This window comes from Mastomys coucha, unplaced genomic scaffold (genome assembly GCF_008632895.1).
Source record: "Mastomys coucha isolate ucsf_1 unplaced genomic scaffold, UCSF_Mcou_1 pScaffold22, whole genome shotgun sequence".
Taxonomy (NCBI): Eukaryota; Metazoa; Chordata; class Mammalia; order Rodentia; family Muridae; genus Mastomys; species Mastomys coucha.
The window spans coordinates 5,962,563-5,982,137 of NW_022196905.1; positions in this window are offsets into that span (position 1 = coordinate 5,962,563).

A 19,575-nucleotide genomic window follows, 5' to 3' on the forward strand; every position below is an offset into this window, starting at 1 on the left:
TACCTTTTGACTTATGAAGGGTCTGGAATTATTGTCTCAGATCTCATTAAAAACTTATTGTAGCTTCCAGTTTCCATCTGCACCCAGAGCCAATCCTGTGCCATAGCATTCCATACCCAAATATCACCAGGAGATATCTAGTCTCCCAGGAGTGCTGGCATACCTGTGAGCACAGGTAAAACCACCACTTCTGCTCCAAGGGACCTGCCTGGAGACTTCAGGACACAGGAACAGAAGAGCAGCCTAGAATAGGATGCCTCTAGTTTCCATCTGTACCTGGAGCTGATCCTGTGCCACAGCACCCTGAGCTTATCCTGTGCCACAGCACTCTGTGCACAAGTGCCGCTAGGAGAGAGATGGTCTCGCAGGAGTCCTGGTACACCTGTGACTACAGGTAACACCACCACTTCTGCTAAAATTCCTGGTCCAAGAGGGACCAGTCAAGAGTCATAAGAATACAGGAACCAAGGAACAGTCAGGGACAGGATCCTTCAGGTTTCTGTTTGAACTCTGGAGCTGATCCTGTGCCATAGCACTCCATACCCAAATTCATCCTGGAGAGAACTGGTCTCCCAGGAGTACTGACACACAGGCTTCCAGGAGCGACAAGCCACAGTCAGAGACAGCAATACCAGCTAACACCAGAGATACCCTTATGGCTGAAGGCAAGGGCAAGAACATAAGCAACAGAAAATAAGGCTACTTGGTATCATCAGAACCCAGTTCTCCCATCACAGCGAGCCCTGGATACCCCAACACAACAAAAAAGCAAGACTCTGATTTAAAGTCACATCTCATGATGATAATAGAGGACTTTAATTAGGGCATAAATAACTCCTTTAAAGAATTACAGGAAAACATAACCAAACAGATGAAGGAATTGAACAAAACCATCCAGGATATAAAAATTGAAATAGAATCAATACAGAAATCACAAAGGGAGACAACTCTGGAGATACCTAGGAAAGAGATCAGGAGTCATAGATGCTAACACCACCAAGAGAATACAAGACATAGAAGAGAGAATCTCAGGTGCAGAAGATACCATAGAAAACATTAACACAACAGTCAAAGAAAATGCAAAATGCAAAAAAGCTCCCAACCCAAAACATCCAGGAAATCCAGGACACAATGAGAAGATGATACCTAAAGATAATAGGTATAGAAAAGAGCAAAGATTCCCAACTTAGAGGGCCAGTAAATATCTTCAACAAAATTATGGAAGAGAACTTCCCTAACCCAAAGAAAGAAATGCCCATAAACATACAAGAAGCCTACAGAACTCCAAATAGATTGGACCAGAAAAGAAATTCCTTTGGTCACATAATAGTCAAAACACTAAATGCACAAAACAAAGAAAGAATATTAAAATCAGTAAGGGGAAAAGGTCAAGTAACATATAAATGTAGACCTATCAGAATTATACCAGACTTCTCACCAGAAAATATGAAAGCTAGAGGATCCTGGGCAGATGTCATACAGACCCTAAGAGAATACAAATGCCAACTGAGGCTACTATACTGAGCAAAACTCAATTACCATAGATGGAGAAGCCAAGATATTTTATAACAAAACCAAATTTCCACAATATCTTCCCACAAATCCAGCCCTACAAAGAATAATAAACAGAAAACTACAACACAAGGAGGGAAACTACATGATAGAAAAAGCAAGAAAGCAATCTTTTTTCAACAAACCTAATAGAAGATAGCCAGATAAACATAATTCCACCTTTAACAACAAAAATAACAGGAAGAAACACTCACTATTCCTTAATATCTCTTAAGATCACTGAACTCAATTCCCCAATAAAAAGACATACACTTACAGACTGGATACATAAACATGACCCATCATATTGCTACATACAGGAAACCCATCTCAGTGTCAAAGACAGATACTACCTCAGAGTAAAGGGCTGGAAAACAATTTTCCAAGCAAATGGTCCCAAGAAACAAGCTGGAGTAGCCCTTCTAATGTCAAATAAAATCAACCAAAAGTTATCAAAAAAAAGATAAGGAAGGGCACTTCATACTCATCAAAGGAAAAATCTACCAAGATGAACTCTCAGTTCTGAACATCTATGGTCCAAATGCAAGGGCACCCATGTTCATAAAAGAAACTTTTCTAAAGCTCAAGGCACTCATTGAATCACACACAATAATAGTGGGAGACTTCAACACCCTACTCTCATCAATGGACAGATCATGGTTTCAGAAACTATACAGAGACATAGTAAAACTAACAGAGGTGATGGACCAAATGGATTTAACAGATCTCTATAGAAAATTCATCCTAAAACAAAGCAATACACCTTCTTCTCAGCATCTCAGGGTACATTCTCCAAAATTGAACATATAAATGATCACAAAACAGGCTTCAACAGATACAAGAAGATTGAAATAATCTCCTATCAGATCATCATGGACTAGGGCTGATCTTCAATAGCAACCAAAATAACAGAAAGCCCACATATACATGGAAGCTGAACAACACCCTACTCAATAATAACTTGGTCAAGAAAGAAATAAAGAAAGAAATGAAAGACTTTTTAGAGTTTAATGAAAATGAAGGGACAACATACCCACACAATGAAAACAGTGCTAAGTGGAAAACTCATAGCTCTGGGTGCCTCCAAAAAGAAACTGGAGAGAACATACATTAGCCACTTAACAGCACACCTGAAAGCTCTAGAACAAAAAAAAGCAAATACACACAAGAGGAGTAGAGGCAGGAAATAATCAAACTCAGGGCTGAAATCAACCAAGTGGAAACAAAAAGAATTATATAAAGAATCAACAAAATCAGGAGCTGGTTCTTTGAGAAAATCCTGCTTGCTTGCTTGCTTCCTTCCTTCCTTCCTCCCTTCCTCCCTTTCTTTCTTTCTTTCTTTCTTTCTTTCTTTCTTTCTTTCTTTCTTCCTTCCTTCCTTCCTTCCTTCCTTCTTCCCTTCTTTCCTTCTTTTGTTAGTTCTTTGTTTTTCACCAAATATAATATAACAGGAGCCAAATTGAAAAAGGAAACTTCAGTTGAGAAAATGTCTCCATCAGATTGTCTATTAGGCAAAAGATCATTGAGAATTTTCTTGACTGATGATTTACTATGGCAAGTGCCATCCCTGAACAGCTAGGATAAGAAATTAGTCTGTACAAGACAGTAATTCTATTCCTTCATGACCTCTTCTTCAGTGCCTGCCTCCAAGTTCATGTTTGATTTCCTGTCCTGACTACCATTCATAATGTACTGTAAGATATAAGATGAAATAAACACTTTCCTCTCCAAAAGAAGAAGAAGAAGAAGAAGAAGAAGAAGAAGAAGAAGAAGAAGAAGAAGAAGAAGAAGAAGAAGGAAGAAGAAGAAGAAAAGAAGAAGAAGAAGAAGAAGAAGAAGAAGAAGGAAGAAGAAGAAGAAGGAAGAAGAAGAAAGAAGAAAGAAGAAGAAAGAGAAGGAGAAGGAGAAGGAGAGGAAGAGGAAGAGGAAGAGGAAGAAGAAGAAGAAGAAAAGAAGAAGAAGAAGAAGAAGAAGAAGAAGAAGAAGAAGAAGAAGAGGAAGAGGAAGAGGAAGAGGAAGAGGAAGAGGAAGAGGAAGAGGAAGAAGAAGAAGAAGAAGAAGAAGAAGAAGAAGAAGAAGTCAGGAAAACTAACATGTTACTCTGAGACAGTTGTCCCAAATACATTAAAAAGAATTATAAAAATCTTTCACAGAAAAAATGATGATCAATAATCAAAAAAGTTACTACAGCTTAAACAGAAAAGTCTTCTTGCTCGGGACTGTCATAGCCACAGTTTTCAAAAAATACAGCTATTGATTAATGAAATACAACAAGAACAACAAAACAAAACCAAAAGACCAAAAAACAAGACAAAAAACTTATATCATAATATTTGTTCCCCTTCTAATACAATTAGTAATAATAATTTAAAAATACTTTATGTTGAAAGACAATGGTCTCACATTCTGATGGTAAACTGTTGGGTAAATAGTCTGACAAGAATGGTTAAGGGACTGGAGAGAATGATTTATGAAGACACATTAAAAAAAACCCTAAATGTATCAGGTTCAGTGCAGACTGGGAACCCAAGAGTCATCCCCTAAACTTAGAGCAGGGTAGGACTGTCAATAGAGGGAAAAATGAGCTCATCTGTAAACTGAGCCAAACGAGTAATATAAAGGACAAAAGGTGCTTCAGAGGTGAGGCAGCAGATAAAGGCACTTGCTATCATACTGGTGGCTTACACAGAACCCTGTTACCCACACAGAATGGGTATATCTATGCCGCTCCCACATTGAGACTTCATCTATCAGTAAGATTTGAAGAAACTCCATAAAACACAATAGATAATTTAGAAACCTGTAAGACAGACTGATTTCCTTGAATAGACTGCTTGTTTTTTATATTTTTGCAAGGATGCCATTCTGATGTGTTGTTGTTGAAAAATGATGCAGAAAAAGAGCAACGTGAACACAAAGGGAGTTCTGAAAGCTGCAAGGACGCACAGCTACTGCAGCACCAAACAGGCGATTCTTCCCAGACTTTATTTTATTTTTTTATTCACTTTACATCCCAATATCAGTTTGTGCTCTCTTCCCAATATCCACTCATGCAGGACCACGCCCATTCCTCTCTCCAATTCTCCTTTGAGAAGGGAGTCCCCCACCCCCGCTAGGTAACATCCTTACCCCAGCTACTCCTCACCATTTTTCCAAGCCCATCACGTTATTGCAGGACTAGGTACATCCTTTCCCACAGAGGCCAGTCAGGCAGTCCATTTGCGAGAACAGGATCCAAAGGCAGGCAGGCTACAGATTCAGGGACATCCCCTATTCCTGTTGTGGGGGACCAGCATGAAAACTAAGCTGTTCATATGATTCGTATGTGCAGAAGGCATGGATCCAGTCTGTGACCATTCTTTGGTTGGTGATTCAATCTCTGACAGCCCCAAGGGACCAGGTTAGTTGACTCTGTTGGTCTTCCTTTGGAGTCTCTGTCTTCTTAAGGCCCCTCTATCCTTCTCCCAATTCTCCCATAAGATTTCCAGAGCTCCATCTAAAGTTTGACTGTGCTTCTCTGCAAATCTTTCCATTGGCTGCTGGATGGAGCTTATCAAAAAACAGTTATGCTAGGTCCCTTTCTGCAAGTGTAACACAGTATCATTGATATTGACAGGAATTTGTTCTTGCCCATGGGTACCCCGCCTTTTAATTGGGTTACTTGGTTTGTTGGTATCTACTTCTTGAGTAAATTGTATATTTTAGATATTAGCCCTCAGTCAGATGTAAGGTTGGTGAAGATCTTTACCCACTCTATAAGCTGTTGTTTGTCCTAATGATGGTGTCCTTTGACTTACAGAAGCTTTTCAGTTTCATGAGGCCCCATTTATTAATTTCTGACCTTAGTTCCTGAGCTATTGGTATTCTCTTCAGGATGTTGTCTCCTGTACTGATGAATTCAAGGCTATTTATCAGTTTCTGTTCTATTAGATTTAGTGTACCTGTATTTACATTGAAGTTTTTGATCCATTTGGATGATAAACATGAATCTATTTGCATTCTTCTACATGCAGACATCCAGTTAGATCAGCACCATTTTTGAAGATGTTCTTCCTTTTCTGTTGCATGGTTTTGGCTTCTTTGTTAAAAGTCAAGTGTCTGCAGGAGTATGGATTTATTTCTGGGTCTCTGATTTGATTTCATCGGTCTACCTCTTTGTCTCTGTACAAATACCATGCAGCTTTTTATTACTATTACTCTGTAGTACAGCTTGAAGTCAATGATAGTGATAACTCTAAAAACTCTTTTATTGTTCTGGATTGTTTTCAATATTCTGTTTTTTTTTCTTTTTCCATATGAAGTTGAGAATTGTTCTTTCAAGACCTGTAAAGCATTGTGTTAGAATTTTGGTAGGGGTTGCATTGAGTCTGTAAATTGCTTTTGGTAAGATGGCCATTTTCACTATGTTAATCCTACCAATCCATAAGGATGGAAGATCTTTCCATCTTCTGATAACTTCCTCAATTTCTTTCTTCACACACTTGAGGTTATTGTCATACAGGTCATTCTCTTGCTTGGTTAGAGTTATGTCAAGCTATTTTATATTGTTTGTGGCTATTGTAAAGGGCATTGTATCCTTAACTTCTTTCTCTGCCTGTTTATCACTTGTATGAAGGAGGGCTACTGATTTCTTTGGGTTAATTTGGTATTCAGCCACTTTGCTGAAGGTGTTTAATAGCTATAGGAATTCTCTAGTAGAATTTTGGGGTCACTTATATATATTATCATATCATCTGCCAGTAGTGATGTTATGACTTCTGTCTTTCCAATTTGTATCCCCTTGATCTCCTTTCGTTGTCTTATTCCTCTAGCTAGAACTTCAAGTACTATATTGAAGAAATAAGAGGAGAGTGGACATTGTCTTATCCCTGACTTTAGTAGAATTGCTTTAAGTTTCTCTCCAGTTAATTTGATGCTGGCTATTGGCTTGCTGTAACTTGCCTTTATTCTGTTTACATATGCACATGTATTCCTGATCTTTCTAAGACTTTTAACATGAGTGGGTACAAAATTTTATTCAAAACTTTTTAGATATCTACTAATATGATCATGTGTTTTTTTTTCAGTTTGTTCATAAGGTGGATTTGTTGATGAATTTTCATATATTGAACCAACTCTGCATCCCTGAGATGAATTCTACTTGGTCATGGTGTTTTCGTGGATTTGGTTTGAAAGTATTATTTATATTGAATACTTTTACATCAATGTTCATAATGGAAATTGGTCTGAAATTCTCTTTCTTTGTTGAGTCTTTGTGCAGTTTAGGTATCAGGATAACTATGGTCTCATAGAATGATTTTGGTAATGTTCCTTCTTTTTCTACTTTTTTGACTAGTTTGAAGAGTATTGGCATTAGCTCTTCTTTGAAAGTCTGATAGGATTCTGCACTAAAAACATCTGTCCCTGGGCCCGTTTTTGGTTGGGAGACTTTTAATGCCTACTTCTATTTCCTTAGGGACTTGATTTAGCTTTGGTAATTTGTATCTGTCTAGAAAAGCATCCATTTCACTTAGGTTTTCCAATTTTGTGAAGTACAGGATTTTGAAGACCCAATGATTGTTTAATTTCTTTAGTGTCTGTTGTTATGTCTCCATTTTCATTTCTGATTTTGTTAATTTAGGTTCCTTTTCTCTGTTTTTTAGTCAGTTTGGCCTAGTATTTGTTTATCTTGTTGATTTTCTCAAAGAGCCAGTTCTTGGTTTTGTTTGTATTTTTGTATTGTTCTCTTTGGTTCTAATTGATTGATTTCAGCCCTAAGTTTGATTATTTCCTGCCATCTACTCCTCATAGGTGTGTTTGATTTTTTTTTCTATAGCCTTCAGGTGTACTTTTAATTAGTTAGTATGAAAATTCTTCAACTTCTTTATGAGGGCACTTATTGCTATGAACTTTCCACTTAGCACTACTTTCATAGTGTCCTGTAGGTCTAGGTATGATGTGTCCTCAATTTTGTAGAATTCTAGAATGCCTTTAATTTCTTTCTTTATTTCTTCCCTGACCCAGTGGTCCTTGCATAGAGAGTTGTTCAGTTTCCATGAGTTTATACACTTTCTGTTGTTTCTGCTGTTGATGAAATCCAGCTTTACTCCATTGTGATCTGATAAGATTCATGATGTTATCTCTGTCTTCCTGTGTCTGTTTAGGTCAGTTTTGAAGAAGGTTCCATGAGGTACTGAAAAGAAAGTATATTCCTCTGTGCTTGGGTAAAATGTTCTAAGTTTATCTGTTAGGTTCATTTGAATTATAATCTCTGATAGTTTTGTTATTTCTCTATTTAGTTTCTGTCTGTTTAGACTTGTCCATTGGTCAGAGTGGGGAGTTGAAGTCTACCACTATTAATGTGTGGGTTCTGATGTTTGATTTAAGCTTTAGTAATGCTTCTTTTATGAATGTGAGTTCCCTTGCATTTAGGGCTTAGACTTTTAGAATTGATATGTCTTTTTGGTGGATTTTTTCTTTGATGACTATGACGTGTCCTTCCCCAACTCTTAATTACTTTTGGTTAAAAATCTATTTTATTAGACATTAGAATGCTTACTCCAGTTCGTTTCTTAGGTCTATTTGCTTGGAAAGCCTTTCCCTCCCCTGGAAGTGGTGGATAACAGCTATATTTGTTGCTGAAATGTGTTCATTGTATTCAGCAGAATTATGGATTCTGTTTATGTATCTATTTTATTACCCTGTGTCTTTTTACTGGGAAATGTAGTCCATTGATGTTGAGAGATATTAATGACCAATGGTTGTTACTTCCTGTTATTTTCATGTTTGTGGTGGTAGAGTATGTGTTTGTTTGTGTGTGCTTATGTGTGTATCTATGTGTTTCACTTCTATTGGTTTCAATGTTGTGAAATTATTTATTTATTGTGTTTTCTAGAGTGTGGTTAGACTCATTGGGTTGGAGTTTTTCTTCTAGTATTCTCTGTAGGGCTGAATTAGTTGAAAAATACTGTTTAAATTTGGTTTGGTCATGGAATATCTCGGTTTCTCTGTCAATGGTGATTCAAAGTTTTGCTGAGTATAGTAGTCTGGGCTGATATATGTGGTCTCTTGGGGCCTAGAGGACATCAGTCCATGCCCTTCTATCATTTAAATTCTCAGTTCAGAAATCTGGTGTAATTCTGATAGGTCTGCCTTTATATGTTACTTAGCTTTTTTTCCTTGCAGCTTTTAATATTCTTTCTTTGTTCTGTATATTTGGTGTTTTGATTATTATGTGGCAGGAAGATTTTCCTTTCTGGTTCAATCCATTTGGTGTTCTGTAAACTTCTTGTACATTTTCAGGCATTTCTTTAGGTTAGGGAAGTCTTCTTTTACGCATTTGTTGAAGATGTTTCCTGAGTCTTTGACTTGGGAATCTTCTGTTTTTTCTATTCCTATTATTCTTAGGTTTGCTCTTTACATACTGTCCCAAATTTCCTGGATGATTTTTGCCATGAACTTTTTAGATTTTGCATTTTCTTTGACCAATATATTAATTTCTTCTATCATAACTTCTATGTCTGAGATTCTGTCTTCCATCTCCTCTATTCTCTTGTTGATGCTTACAGCTATAGTTCTTGTTCTCTTTTTCTAGGTTTTCCGTATTCAAGGTTGACTCAGTTTGTGTTTTCTTTATTGCTTCTATTTCCTTTTTTCATGTTTTGAACCTTTTTATTCATGTCCTTTAGCTGTTTGATTGTATTTTCCTATATTTCTTTATATTTATTTGCTTCTCCTTTTAATGTCTCTACCAGTTTGAGGGATTTATTTACTTATTTAAGGGATTTATTCATTTCTGCTTTAAAGGCATCTATCACTTTTACAGGATTAGATTTAAGATAATCTTTTGCTTCTGTTTCATCAGGATATCCAACGTTTCCTGTAGCAGAATATTTGGACTCTGGTCATGTCATATTGCCCTGGGGTTTGTTGATTGTGTTCTTATTGTTTCCTTTAGGCATCTGATTTCACCTGGTGTTGGCCAGATGATCTTATTTTTTTTCTTGGTATAGCTTTATTGTAGAAAGGCAGAGAGGGAGAAAAGTAAAGAAGCAGAGGGCAGCTATGGCCACATGGAGAGATGGAGAGTTCATAGCAATAAGTGCCCTCATAAAGAAGTTGAAGAGTTTTCATACTAACTAATTAAAAGTACACCTGAAGGCTATAGAAAAAAATCAAACACACCTATGAGGAGTAGATGGCAGGAAATAATCAAACTTAGGGCTGAAATCAATCAATTAGAAACAAAGAGAACAATACAAAAATACCAACAAAACCAAGACCTGGCTCTTTGAGAAAATCAGAAGGAGGGTAAGAGGTTGCAGTAAGAGCAAGAGTTTAAGAACATGGCTAGATGATCTCGATGGCAGCAGGACTTCTTGGGAAGGTAGGGGAAAATCTATCCTTGGGCCAATCAATGGAAGGCAGGATGCCTGACTCTCCAGGCTTTGACTCAGGTGGACCCCACCGACAAGATATTGATGGGCAATGTTCTACACTCATAGTTTTTGAGGTCATCACAATGATGGGGCAATAGCACAAGCTGGTAGTTCTTGTCATCTCTGTAGGCCTCCATGGGGAAGCAGAATGCTCTTAGGGTCCTGCAAGCCTCCTTAGAACGAAAGGGTGACCCCAAAGCTAAACAATGGAGTTCAGGGGACAGTGTGACTCACTTTTGCCAGCTGTGTCCCAAGTAAAGCAGAATGGAATGGGACTGGTGGAACAGGGTTTTAAACTGGTTAATCCTGGGGCCATGTAGACTTCCAATAAAACAACAGGACACTCTTGGGGCCCCACAATGCTCCCTAGAAGGACTAAAGAGTGAACACAGAGCTAGATAATGGAAGTCAGGGGACCTTGTGCAATTCGTCTCTACTGGCTATATCCCAGGTAAATCCAACTGGGTGAGACTGAACTTTTAATATGTTTCACTTTGTAAAGATGTGGGGCTTATAGTTATTTATAGTTTATACTTTGATATTAATATTGTGACATCTTGGGGATAAGTGAGAATGGAAATATTGTAATCAAAAATGTATTTCTGTGTTAAGTTGTTAAGGGATCAGTTGTGCTACCTAGCTTGGTATCAACTTGTCACAAGTTAGAGTCATCAGAGAAGAGGGAGCCATATTTCAAAAAAATGGCTCCATAATATCTGACTGTTTGAAGGCCTGTAGTGCATTTTCTTAGTTAATAATTGATAATAGAGGGCCTAGCCTATTGTGGGTGGGGTATTCCCTGGGCTTGGTCCAGGTTCCTATAAACCAGCAGGCTAAGCAAGCCATGAGGAATAACCCGGTAAACACCACATGTCTATGGCCTCTGCACTAGTTCCTGCCTTTAGGCTTCTGACCAAGAGAGTTCCTGCTCTGCCATAGCACTTTCTCTGTCCAATCACATTAGGGCAGTAATAGGCCTGTGATTGTACAGAAATAGAGAGGTGGAGCCAGAGTTGGAGGGGAAAAAAGTCAAGAGCAGGAAGAGGAGAGGGGTCAGGAGCAAGAGGAGAGGTCGTCATCATGGATGCAGACGATGAGGATGGTCCAGACCCCACGAGGGTTTATACAACCAAGCAGGTTTTTACAAAATAGATTAATTGGGTTAGAATATTGTCTTTATTACCTGGTTCTAAAATTATTGAATTGGCATCTTGTAAATTGTGATTTTATTATTATATAAATCTGATCGGATATTAAAGCCTTAAGAGTCATGCTTTACTTACCAGGTAATAGGCACTATTTAGATGAATGATTGTGGGAGTGTGTAAAGAGTTGCATGTGAGTGAGATGTAGCTTGGTGGGAGGAAACAACAAAAACCCGCTGGAGCTTAGTATTGGGGCTCAACGGTACGAGCTCAAAAACCTGGCCTGGAGGTAAAGCAAGCTTGTGGGGTGGATTCATTTTTTTTATAATTCCTGCAACACTGCCCTCACTGTTTTTGACAAGCAACTATTATATGGAACTGGAAGAGATATAAACCCTTTCCTTCCCACATTGTTTTTGGTTGTCCTTTCTCATCACAGTAATACTAACCAAAGGCACTACATTAACTTCCTTCCTTTTCTTCCCTACTCCCATTTTTTACTTTTCCTAGTATCCCCCCAACTTTAATGTTGTGTGTTTGTGTGTGTATCTAGCGTTGACAACCTACAAATGAAAAAAATATATACATGTGTTCCTCAACTCTGACTTATTTAGCATAATAAAATCTCAAGTTGCTCCCATTCCCAGCAGTTGATGTATGTTCATTCTTTTTTGTGGCTGAATAAAATATTCTGTTTTCTTTATCTAGTCATCTGCTGATAGACATGGAAGCTGATTTCATAACTTAGCCATTGTGAATAGCATCACAATAAACACAGGTGTGCACTCCTTGCTGTGTGTTGATTTAGAGCCCATCTGGTATGAACCCAGAGTGTTTTCATGGATTCATATTATGGGTATATTGGTTTATTGAGGACCATCCATGCTGACTTCTATAGTGGTTGGACTAATTTATGTGACACTCTTAGAGTAGAAGGATTTCTTTTGAACACCCCCCAGTCTGTGCCATCATTTGTTGTGATTCACTTTTCTTCAGATATGCATTCTGACTAGTGAGTGATAGAATCATAGCATTGGTTTAATCTGCATTTCCCTGATGGCTAAGGAAGTTGATTAGTTTTTTTGTATATTTCTTGGCCATTTGTCCTTCATCTTTTGAGAACTGTTGGTTCATTTTATTAGTTCATTTGTAGATTGAGTAATTTTTTTCAATGTTTCATTTTCTGAGTTACATATTCTAGTTCTTAATTGTCGTAGTTAGGGTTTTATTGCCATGAAGAAACAACTTTTATAAAGGATAGCATTTAATTGGGGATGGCTTACAGATTCAGACTACTAGACCATAATTGACATGGCAGAAAACATAGCAGCATGCAATCAGACATGGTGCTGGAAGAAGAGCTGTGAGTTCTACATCTTTATCTATACATAGCAGAAGAAGTCGGAGACACATTAACCAGACTTGATATTATAAGACCTTAAAGCCCACCTCCATTGACACACTTCTTCCATAACGGCCACATCTACTCCAACAAGGTCATACATCCTAATAGTGCCACTCCCTACGGGCCAAACATTCCCACACATGAGTCTTTGGGTGGCCATTCCTAGCCAAACCACCACATTAACCATTGATCAAATATATAGTTAGCAAAAGGTTTTCTCTCCTATGCAAGTTGTTTCCTTGTGTGACTGTCATGTGGAGAAAGAAATCAGGGAACGAATTCTATTAAGAAAAGCTTCAAAAAATTCCTGGGGGTGCGGAAGCACACCTAAACTGGAAAGTAAAAAATTGTACTGAAGCCGGGCGGTGGTGGCGCACGCCTTTAATCCCAGCACTTGGGAGGCAGAGGCAGGCGGATTTCTGAGTTCGAGGCCAGCCTGGTCTACAGAGTGAGTTCCAGGACAGCCAGGGCTACACAGAGAAACCCTGTCTCCAAAATCAAAAAAAAAAAAAAAAAAAAAAAAAAAAAAAAAATTGTACTGAACTGAAAAAAAAACCTTATAAAAAACGGTGAATAAATGTGATAATAACTATCAAAAAAAAAAGATGAGGGCTGGTGAGATGGCTCAGTGGTTAAGAATACCGACTGTCCTTCTGAAGGTCCTGAGTTCAAACCCCAGCAACAACATGGTGGCTCACAGCCATCCATAAGGAGATCTGATGCCCTCTTCTGGAGTGTCTGAAGACAGCTACAGTGTACTTACATATAATAAAAAATAAATAAATAATAAAAAATAAAAAAAGAAAATATTTTTTTAAAAAAAAAGTTTAAAAGATGGAAAGGACCTCATGTTCCTGGGTTAGTAAAACTGGTACAGTAAAAGTGGTTGTAGCAACAAAAGTGAACTACAGACCCAGCACAATTTGTTTCAAAATTATAGTAACAGTCTTACAGAAATTGGAAAAACAAAACTCCTGAAATTCATTTAGGAAGCACAAAAAAAAAAAAAAAAATCACCAGATAGCTGAAGCAATTCTGAGCAAAAAAGAGCAATCCCAGGGATATTACAATACCTGATGTTGAATTATAATACAGAGCCATAGTAACAAAAATCATCATGTCAAATGCACAAAAACTAACATATAGGCCAAGAAATTACATTAGTCCCTGACTTTTGACAAAGGACTAAAAAACATACATTGGGTTAGCTTTCTTGACAAGTGGTATAAGAAAACTGGATGTTGACATGTAAAAAATTAAAATTAAATTAAATCCCCATCTCTTATCAAAATATCAGAAAACAAAAATCAAAACCTAACCAACGAACCAACCAATCAGCTCTGATTTGATGTGAATCACAGGCCTTAATGCAAAACCTGCAATCTGAAGCAGGTAGAGGGAAACATAGGTGAACCCATCTACATAAAGTCATAAGCACTCCCTGAAAAGGAGATGAATACCTAAAGAAAGGACACAAAGAACTGACAGATACAACTGCAAGAAGTTTTAAAGTCTTTGCATAGCAATTATTGACTTTCAATATGGGTTTAGAAGAAAGAAAATGCTTGGAGAAATATTGAGTAAAAGAAGAAACCAGCGCACTTGAAATTTGAGGAAAGTTAATAATATTGACAAATTGGCATGCATAATTCTTTCAGTATTTGTTACACATTAGTTGTTCCAACTAACTTCCAGTATTTTAAGTTAACTTCTGGGACACCCACATTTCTCTCATGCACTGTGCATTTGATTATCCCAAATATGATGAGTGGATTTATAAAGTTAAGTTCTCTGTAACTACTTCCATAGCTTCAAGGAGGTCCCAATAAATGGTGAGGCTTTAAGTGACTCATTGTGGAAATCCCACTCAGCTTCTTTTCATATTGTTTACATACTAGAGCCATGAGAACAACAATTTTTGACTGCTCAACCACTTTCTTTTGTTCTCTGTCCCCTCCAAGTCACTAGGGAGCATTAAAGGATAAACGTGTGCTTACTATGTCTACCTCTCAATTCCCTAACTTTCATAAAGATTTTTTGGGAAAACATAGTTTCAGCATAAAGCTAGTATTAACTTGAAACTCATCATCAGTTGTTACAATTCCCCACATTTGCAATATTTATTTAAACTAGGTCAAAAGGAGAAGGACACATAGTGATATGGCGGTTGATGGGAAAAACAGGATAACACAGATGAGAAAAGAACCTGTCTATATTAAAGAAATGACATTTCCAAGATAGCCTACATGGAAATATGATTTTAAAAAGATTCAGAGCATCCAACATCCATATTGACTGGATTCCAGGAGAATTCATTAGTGAACTTACATAAGGTCTGCCATACTGATTGTTTCATCATTAATTATAAGCAAAATAGGAATTTGCTTCTAAAATACCATGAAGAGGAAAGGAGGGGCCGATGAGATGGCTCAGTGGTTAAGAGCACTGACTGCTCTTCCGAAGGTCCTGAGTTCAATTCCCAGCAACCACATGGTAGCCCACATCCATCTGTAATATGATCTTATGCCCTTTTATGGTGTGTCTAAGAACAGCTACAGTGTATTCAAATATATAAAGTAAATAAATAAATCTTTAAAAAACTAAAAAGAGGAAAGGAGCCCAGCAAGTGTATAGAAGGGGGGATGGGAGAGGAGAGTGAGGGACAAGAATGAATGAGAACATATGACAAGATAAATGTATAATAATGTTATATTGAAATGTGGCATTGTATATGTTAAATTTAAATTAAAACCCATGTATATGCTAAGTTAAAATGAAAATTCATTACATTGATTTTAGTTACATATTTAAGCATCTTTTGCTAAAATTAAAAGATCATACAGTAGAGGGATGGAGAGATGGCTCAGTGGTTAATAGTTCTTCCAAGGGCCTACAATCAGTTCCAGTTATCAAATGATAGCTCACAATTGTCTCTAACTCCAGGGGATCCAACACCCTTGTCTGCCTCAGTAGGTACAAGCCATGTGCATGTTGCACAAACATTCATACAGGCAAAACACCCAGACACATAAAATATAGTTTTAAGAAGTTCTACAGCAATGCTTGATATTTTGAAGCTAAATGATTTCTTGAGCATTTTCTATAAAACTGTGGAGCCAGCATTTGGAGTTATGACCTTCTTGTACATGAGAACATGTGCTTGGTCCATGAATAGATGGCACTGAGTCCCATTTGCCCTTGTGTACTTAAACCTAAGAGAATGAAAAGCTGAGTTCTTCTATCTCCCCACCCTTACCAGCCCCAGCTGACTTTTCTCATTACCCATCCATGTGTATTATGATATAAAAAGCTGAAAATTTTTACTTGATTTTTGCTTATAGCTTTTTTGAGTTTTCAGCTTTATTTTTCTCTCTCTGCTGTTTGTCACTGTTGATAATGTTTTGTGTGGGTGAAACTGTGTATTTGTAGTTTAATTATATGAAAATTATACTGGGGGTTCAATGAACCAGTGGCTTGAAAATTAACTGAATTATGAAAGCTGAAATGTTGCTCAAAGCGTCAGTTAATGACAAGGTCGCTGCCACTGTCATATTCAAAAGGAATGTCACAGTTGAATGGGGCTGAGATGGCTGGGTTGTCCCAGAATCCCAGGTAGAAACAATGGAACAGAGGCTCTGTGGGTACCGTTTCATCCCATGTTTGAATCTAACGCATTCTTCTTTCAGCTCGTTTCAGTTCTGCTGTGTTCCCCTAACATATGGAGTCCCTAGGCATTCTGCTCTAACATGGAAACTTTGGGGGCTGGGAATTACAGATCATGAATAGATTGGAAATTCTCTTTAAATACCCCCTTGGGTGGTCTATGGAGGGGCTCCTTGTGTTTTGTTTCTGTCTTTTACAAAAATCAAATATGTCTAGGATTATTTGAGTCCAACAGGCTATATTAGAGCTCTGAATACTAGCATACCCTATATACTACCAGAGAAATGATGGCAGCTGTGCTCCCTCATATACTTCCCTATCTCTCCAGTTCTGCATAACTATACTTAATTGAAAATGAAGAAAGAGGAAACTGAGTTTAGCACAAAGTCAGTTAGAGATGAAGGAAAATCCAAATAAAAATCTTTGAAGTTTAGCTTTCCCTAGACCTGTTGATGGATCTGATAGAATTCTATGGACCAGGGATGGAATGAGAGAAGTAGCAGCAAGTCTGTGATGCAACGAACCAGAGCAGAAGCAGGACTGCCAGAGGACTGGGAGCTCAGAGGAAGCTGAGGTGCATGGAGGCCTCACTAGGCAGATGTGAGTCCCTGAAGGATGGAAATTAAACCTCAGAGTCAGAGAAACAGCTCAGCTGCCTGTCCCCATGTTACAAGCCACTTTTCACAACATACACACATACTAGATGGGTATTGTGTAGTCTTGCCCCAGATTACCTAAGACAAATAGAAAAATATGATAAAATATGAATATTCATCATCTTACCAATGTTCTACTATATTTTATGTATGAGCAGAAGGTTTTTTCATCAAAGGGGGAAGTATGTCACAATTTGAAATTCTGCTTATACAGCCTCATGTAGCGTCCACAAAACTCCAATAAGATCAATAATACTATTTCTAATTTTCAGTTGAGGAAAGCAGGTGGGGGAGGGTGGTTTCTTCTTGGTGCTCAAAGGCCAACCAACAAAATAATGTATCAATCTGGATAGAGTCTGTGAATGTAGAAACCAAGATTCTGTGTGCTAAGGCAATGTGCTGTTAGCATAAAAGACTTGAATCATTGCTTTGAGCAGAAAAAGCCTACTACAAAAATTTCCTGCCCATTTGACCATGATCCCAGAGAAACACTCCCAGCTTTCAGTTCTCACAGCAGAAGAGCAGCAGAGACCTGGCCCTGACCAAGTGCCTAAGCGATGTATTTTAAATCTGAAATGTCCCCTGAGGCTCATGTTTGGTTCATAATGGTGTGCTGTTATTGAAGGATGGTTGAGTCATAAGAGTGTACACATCTATGGTTTAACCCATCACAATTGACTGTGATGTAGGGAGATACCTAGTTGGAGGAAGGAGGCCACTAGGGAGTATGCTTTGCAGAGTATAGCTTGTCAGTCTGTCTGTCCTCTCCTGTCTCTGTCTCTCTCTCTACCCTCCTCCTTCTCTTCCTAGATCTGATGGAAATGAGCAGCTTTTCCCCAGCACACCTTCCCTGTGATAATTTCTCTCCCCTTGGGGCCAAAATAAATGAAGCCAGGCAACCATGTGTTAACATAGGTGTAGTAGTGAGCCAAATCAGACCTTTCTCTCTTTTAAGCTAATTTCTTAGACATTTCAATACATTGACCAAGAACTAACATTCTGGTGCAGTAAGAGAATGATCAGGAAAGTGGGATACTTGCCCCCTCCCCCCACTGAATGCTGAATGCTCACAGTAGCAGAAGGATACACAGAAATGTGCCGCCTCCTCTCTTCATCCTGCTGTCTAAGAGTTCAGCTCTTTGAAAAACTAGTGGAAGTCAGGGAAGTTAATGGCAAGATGAATAAGACTAAGTACAATGAACCCTTAACTGAAAATTAATCAATAATTCTGTCTAATTAGACATCCTAACAATATGGTACATTTTTCTCTGGTTAGTCATGCAGAAACATTAACATATTGAGGACGGATATTCATTCGTGGAATGTGTGCTGTAGGTGGAGAGCAGTTTCGAGGGGTGTTTTTTGTAATTCCTCATCTGATTGAAAAACTGTATAAACACCTACAGATTCAGCTTCAGGTTTGGATATCAAATTGGAAAAGCTTGCAGCATACTGTGAACTATACATATTATTCAGGAACTGTGCCTGCAGTGCATAATGTACAAAGACTGACTGTCTTTCTAGGGAAATCTGAAGGTTTAAGTCCTATGGTTTGGGCCAATGCCATTGGTATCATTGGAGATGGAGGTGTGCCAAGCATTCACTTTACTTTCTGGAGAAGAGGATTCTTTAAATTTCCATGTTTCCAATTCTACCTTAATATCTGCCAATATGTCTATTCTGTATACCCGGTTTAACCACTTCAACAAGGTAACGTGTCTTCCTGATGCCTTGAACTGTCACAGCCAACCATTATGCAATTAAACATAAGGAGAAGTTTGGACAGTAGAATTACAGGGACTTGAAACATTGAGTTATTGTATCAAACCTGTGTCTTTTCGATCTTCAGATCTCTCATTACATAAGAGGATATTATGAAGATTAAGTGGATAGATATATGTAAAGCTTATGACAACACTTCATATGGGACAAGTGCAGTTATTTGCTTTATTAAAGGCACTCATATAGGTTTCTCATTGTGTCTAGCTGAATATAATCCATAACTATTATTAATGCTAAGTATATCTGAGGTAATTTTTACTAACAGTCTAGCAAATGAGCTCTCTGAAGATTATACCAATGCATTCTGTAAGAAGTTAATGGTGTGTTACTTGGAAAAAGCATTCTGTGGTCAAATAAACTTGAGAAGTCCTGGAAGAAAAATTATATTTATCTGATTTTCCTATTGTAGTACTTCTAAGGGTCCTTAGCAACTTAAGCCACATTAAAAACTATCCACATGGGAGATTTAAATAGTGAGAAATGTTTTTCTTTAGACAATGTCTCATTACACAGACCTGGTTGGCCTGGAACTCACTATGGAAACTCGAATAGCCTTGTACTTACTGAGATCCACCTGCCTCTGCCTCAGGAGTGATGGGATTAATGTTGTGCACCACATACCTGGCAGTATTTTTTATTATTATTATTTTAAAACCAAATCATATTCTTTGTTTATATTTTGCTAAATACAGCCCTCTCTTGTAAATCCTAATTTAGATGTTTCAGAATGAATTTTCTAAGATTTCTTCTTATAGGTGCTTGAATGTACAATAGAATCTCATTTTATCACTTTGAGTAACCTACTCTCCTACCTGGAATTAATATTTTATGTGAAAGCATTCATTAATGTTTGTTTCCAGTATTGTGGTGGGGGAATTTCACAGTCTAAGTTACTCCTCTTAGCACCCTGGAAATGCCAAAAATATGACACAATTATATGTCTACATAAAGCAGTG